The sequence below is a fragment of the Palaemon carinicauda genome, chromosome 7 (genome assembly GCF_036898095.1).
Source record: "Palaemon carinicauda isolate YSFRI2023 chromosome 7, ASM3689809v2, whole genome shotgun sequence".
Taxonomy (NCBI): domain Eukaryota; kingdom Metazoa; phylum Arthropoda; class Malacostraca; order Decapoda; family Palaemonidae; genus Palaemon; species Palaemon carinicauda.
This window is the reverse complement of record NC_090731.1, coordinates 169371563-169377562: the sequence shown is the minus strand read 5'-3', so window position 1 is coordinate 169377562 and position 6000 is coordinate 169371563. Positions and strand designations below refer to the sequence as shown.

General features: G+C 44.0%; 1 protein-coding gene across 2 annotated transcripts in view; it reads left to right on the top strand.

The window, feature by feature from the left end:
* The window catches only part of LOC137644156 (dihydroxyacetone phosphate acyltransferase-like), a 48434-nt gene that overhangs the window by 119 nt on the left and 42315 nt on the right, over positions 1-6000 (top strand). For both annotated transcript variants that reach the window (XM_068377139.1, XM_068377138.1), the window contains exon 1: positions 1-11. This exon is cut by the window's left edge and continues 119 nt beyond it. The gene's annotated coding sequence lies outside the window, so the exon portion shown is untranslated. The remainder of the gene's footprint in view (positions 12-6000) is intronic.

The following is a 6000-nucleotide window of genomic DNA, read 5'->3' as shown; positions in this document are numbered from 1 at the left end:
GTGTAAATTAGGTAGGAATTTGTGTCTTTTGTTGAATTTGATGTAATTTTCTCCATAAATTTCCATAATTAATGATCATCTGGCACTGCCTTCACTTAAAATTGCTTATAATTCCATACAGCATTTTGCTAATGCCACCGGGCTACTGGATGTTTAAATCTTACCAAGCCAAGGGTGCGCCTTTCTTAATATATACCTCCCTTAATAAAAGTTATATTGGGGAGATATACAAAGAATACATATAGATTTTATGAAGCTTTTTCAATGTCAAACTTAGTAAGGGCGTAGGGTAGACTAGGCGGTTTAGGTAGTCACTAGGCTAGCCAAGGTCCGCCGTAGGCTATTTGTCATATGTGTCATTCTTCCTTTGTTAAATGATGTGTAATAAACTGTGCTATTATCAGGGTTCTCATCTGTAACATTATCTATAACAATCTATCCAAAGTACAAATTAAGAAATTACAAAACATGATAAACAGAGGAGCAAGATTGATAGAAGGTGCCCCACCCCTTGAAAGGATTACTCCTATATTAATTGAATTATAACTGGGAGGTCCCTCAATATCGAAGGATATATATATATATATATATATATATATATATATATATATATATATATATATGTGTATATTTCACTAAGTATTTGCTGTGAAAAAAAGTCATTTTCAAAGAAAACGGGCATTTTACTATAGGAAAAAGCTGTTTTTTTTAGTAGGAAAGTTTTGCCTGTCCATAACTATATTAAAACTGGTTGTCATCGACGATATAGATATGTATGTATTTCAATAAGTATTTGTGGTGGGAAAAAAGTCATTTTCAAAGAAAACGGGCATTTTACTATAGGAAAAAGCTGTTTTTTTTAGTAGGAAAGTTTTGCCCGTCCATAACTATAATAAAACCGGTTGTCATCGACGATATAGATATATATATATTTCAATAAGTTTTTGTGGTGAAAAAAAATGTCATTTTCAAAGAAAACGGGCATTTTTCTATAGGAAAAAGCGGTTTTTTTTTAGTAGGAATGTTTTGCCCGTCCATAACTATAATAAAACCAGTTGTCAATTAAAGCTAGAATGGAGTTTAAGATATCTGCAATAACCCATCAAGTTATCACAACTGAAAGTCCAAAATATCTAAGCAATGTCTACACGCCGTCCAGCCAATGAATTGTGTCGCCACGAGAATAGTTACAGGTGGTTTCAAGTTACTGGAGCGAAGATGTACTTCTACTGTAGGTTTTAGAGCTTCAATATATGTGTCCCCAAGACTACCCACTGTACCAAGCTCCCACTGAAGATATTAAGGCTTTCAAGAAGCTCTAGGCTAAAGTAGTTTATTTTTTATTATAAGTACTCTATCAAATTTAGGTTAACAAAATTGCTCTTATCCCTGAGATTCTAAAATTTGCATACCTAATATTTCCTATACTAAATTTTTTTCAATGAGGCAGATTTACACTCGCTCATAGTGGTGCCCTTTCAACTTGGAAAAATTTCCTAAGAGCTGATTGGTTGGAAGTATTTTTTCCGAATAGCATCATTGTTTTCAGATAATTACCAAGTAATGTGAATCGAAACTTATTTACTAACCTAAATTTCTCCCCCTGATATATATTTTGTCACTAAATAATGTTAATGAATAAAGATATAAATTATTGTGATGGTCAAGTCTATATTTAATAGCAACATCTACCGAAGTCAACGACAAGAGCTTGTTTTTGGATGCAAGTTGCATAATTTTGTCATATTTACCACATTTTAACAAACATTGTGATGAATTAGACTAAGCATAATAAAAATGTATAAACTTTTTTGAATACCAGAATCTACTAAAATCATGGGATTAATAAAACTCATTATTGGTGAAAATTGTATCGAGGTAAAATGAGCAGCCTACTGTCAAATACCGAAGCGAGGATGGACGGGTATCGCGGTTGTAACTCGGCGGTAAAATTATGAATTTCATGCAATTTATGAAACGCTACAGTATCCTCAAACCCTATATAGTACTATTGATATTTCCTAAACCTTTACGGGAAAAAATAGCAAACCCTTTCCATATGAAGTAAGTTTGTATAGAAATGGTTTGCTATTTTTTTCTGACTTTCTGTATGGACTTACATCATAGGCGCAATTTCCAGTAATGATCAGATTTTGTCAGTCTCAGAAAGTAAACCTGACACTAGCGGAAACTTTGAAGTGAATGTCTTGTTCAAAGTTACACAAAATTTTCAGATATCTGTTGAGCTTTAAATCTTGAACTCTTGAAAATGTTTACCGGTTCAGAAAAACGTTTATATGTGTTTTAATGATTTTCTAAAAGCATCCAATGTTATTGATTAAACACACATGCATGCGTCCCAAATTGTGTAAATATATCCAAGAAAAGGTGTGCAGCAACACATGTATCAAATAAATGCCTAAAATAAGTCTTGTTTTTTTCCTGTATTGAAGTATAGTACTCCAAGAGAGATCCTCAAAATGAAATTTTCAATATTAAACTTACCCGATAATCATGTAGCTGTCAACTCCATTGCCCGACAGAATTCTATGGAGGGATACGCCAGCTATCACAATACTAGAAGGGGGTGTACTTACCAGCGCCACCTGTGGCCAGGTACTATAGTACTTCTTGTTGACACCTCCTCAATTTTTCCTCTGTCGTGCTTCCGGCAAGACGTTCTGGGATACGCTTATGATCTTCGAGTATTTTCACGGCTAATTGGTGAAGTATTCTCTCAGATTTCGGCTGTCGCTTTACTGGAAACCTTCTTATATTAGCTAGATAGCTTTTATATAGTCCTGATTAACGGTTAACGATCTTTTGCTTGATTTTGGAACCCCCTTTGGCTAACTCTTTGGATTCAAGATGTCTGACATTTCGCAAGCCCCCTCCCATAGACGATGTAGGTCTTGCAATAGGCGTATTCCGAAGGCCTCGGTAGATCCTCACACCGCTTGTTCTGACTGTAGGGACAGGCCCTGTCAGTTAGAAAATCGATGTGAGGAATGCGCCGGACTTTCGGAACTTGAATTTGTCCGTCTTTTGAAATATTCAACTAAGTTAGAGAGAGGTAGAGTTAGGAGGAGTTCTTCTCACTCTTCACTTTTTTCCTCACCTCATGATCCCCTACCTTTTCCTACCCCTGTAGTGGCTACCCCCGAACCTACTATTTGCCCTCCGCCTGATATGTCTGTTGTTTTGCGTGCTATTCAGGCCTTAGGCGATAAAGTAGAGTCAGTGGTAAGTGATCATAAGTCTCTTATGGCCGAAGTCAAGGAGCTTAAGGTCAAGAGTGCAGTGGGTGGAATTAGTGCCAGTGCTGTGACGAGTGCTAGTGTCAGTGCAGTGCCAAGTGCTAGTGTCAGTGCCAGTGTGGTGCGTGAGGATACTTCTGTGCGAGCCAGTCGTCCTCCCAGTCCGGGACCTCTTGCAAGCTCCCAAGCCCAGGGGAGAAGCAATGTCGAAAGGCATAAGGGTTCGGCAGGCCTTGTTCGGCGCACAGAAGTATCCTCGGTGGTTGCGGGCGTGTCTTCCAAAGACCGTCACTCCCACCTGCAGACGATTGAGCCCGTCTTTTTCTCGTCCGCTGATCAACTGTCAGGGAAGAAACGTTGGACTCAGGTCTCGAGACCACTTAAACGCAGAGTCCAGTCCGCGAGTGCTCAGCCAGGTTGCAGTCATTGGCTCAGCTCTGACTCGCCGCAGTCATCAGTCGACTGCACTCCGCCCAAGAGGAGTAAGGTTCTGCCACAACAGAGCTCGACTGTTAAGGCTTTACCTCAGCCTACTGTAGTTTCTGCCGACCCTAAGTGGACTCTACTACAGTCCATGCAAGCACAGCTTTCGGACTTGATGCGTGAGTGTCGGGCTGAGAGTGTTGCGCCTCCGCCTCCGCCTACACTCCCTCCGCCTGCGCTCGCTCCGCCTGCGCTCGCTCCGCCTGATCGCAGTACCACCTGCCAGGCGTACGATGTTGAGCCACATTCTGAGTTTGCTGTTCCCAGTGGTGTTCAGCCTCCGCCTTCCTTAAGGCAACCTTTACAATGGGATCAGGAGGATTATACCTCTCTTCCTCTGCCTCCACTTGCTGCTCCACCAGTGATGCAACACTCGGTTGAGGTACAACAACCTCTCCCGTCCATGAGTCAGTCTCCTCAGCTCTCGCTGCAGCGAGCTCAACCCTCCACAAGGCAAGCTCCACAACACCTTAGCCTTGCGCCTCAGGAGCCTCAGCTTGCGAGACATTTACCTTGTTCTGCGCAGCCTCTACCACATCGCACTCCGCTCACACCACAGGAACAGGAACTTGCTACTCCGCTTCCGCCAACCGCTCAGCAAGCGCAACCCTTGGGTTCAACCACTCATGCTAGGAGTCAGCCTCCTCCACCCATGCGCCTTCCTTCTGCTTCGTCTTTTATTCAGCCTTTGCAGTCTGAGCCTCAGGTTTTCCCTCAACAGTTACTTGAAGAGGAAACCACTAATATTGTTCCTACTCGTTCTGACTCTGCTGTTCAGCATTCTTGTCCGATCTCTTCGCTACACTCTGGTGATGAGGCTTCTGATGATGAGGCGGCACACCTGGATCCCTCGTCAGACGTGGATGAATCCAAGCCTTCTCCACAGTCTATTGACTTTCGTAAGGTCTTGGCTCTGCTTAGGGAGGTTTACCCAGACCACTTTGTCTCTGCTATTCCCCGCTCTCCGCCATCTGAGTTTTCGCTGGGCATACAGCAAGCTAAGTCCACCTATACTAAGCTAGTCCTAGCAAGGTCCTCTAAGAGAGCGTTAAGGATCTTAGGGGAGTGGCTGCAGACTAAGCAACACCTTGGCAAAACTTCTTTCATGTTTCCTCCGACTAAGCTCACTTCGAAAGCGAGCGTTTGGTATGCCACAGGAGAAGCACCAGGCTTGGGAGTACCTGCCTCTGCCCAGGCTGACTTCTCAAGTCTGGTAGACTCGCCTCGGAGAACTGCAATGAGGCGCTCTAAGGTTTGCTGGACCTTCTCAGACCTTGATCACTTACTGAAGGGAGTATTTAGAGCATTTGAGATGTTCAACTTTCTAGACTGGTGCCTGGGGGCCCTCAGCAAGAAGACCTCCCCTGCGGACAAGGATTCTGCCATGCTATTAATGTCCTGCATGGATAAGGCCATTAGGGATGGATCTGGTGAGCTTGCGTCGATGTTTGTATCAGGGGTTCTGAAGAAAAGGGAACAGCTGTGTACCTTCCTTTCCTCCAGCATTACACCTTGTCAAAGGTCACAACTCCTTTTTGCTCCGCTCTCGAAGTTCCTCTTCCCCGAAGAGCTGGTTAAGGACTTGTCTGCTGCCCTGATACAAAAGGACACACACGATCTTGTAGCCTCTTCGGCTCGTAAGTCTAAGGTTGCTACCTCAGTCCCCAGGACTTATCGCTCCCCAGTGGCTGATACCCCTGCTACGAGGTCCATACCGCCCTTTCGTGGTAGAGCCCCCAGCCGAGGAAGCTCCCGTCCAGACTCTTCCAGGAGCAAGTCTAGGAAAGGCTCCAAGACATCTAAAGGAAAAAACTGACTCTCCGCATCTCCAGACAGCAGTAGGTGCCAGACTCAAGATCTTCTGGCAAGCCTGGGAGAAGAGAGGTGCAGACGCCCAGTCTGTCAGTTGGCTGAGGGACGGTTACAGGATTCCATTCTGCCTCAAACCACCTCTGACCACATCTCCCATCAACCTCTCTCCCAACTACAAAGAAGAGGACAAGAGGCTAGCATTGCACCAGGAGGTGTCGCTACTTGTGCAGAAGAAGGCAGTGGTTATAGTCCGGGACCATCAATCCCCGGGCTTCTACAACCGTCTCTTTCTTGTGGCCAAGAAGACAGGAGGTTGGAGACCGGTGCTGGACGTCAGCGCGCTCAACGCGTATGTCACCAAGCAGACGTTCACGATGGAGACGACGAAGTCGGTCCTAGCAGCGGTCAGGCAGGAGGACTGGATGGTCTCGTTGGACTTGAAAGATGC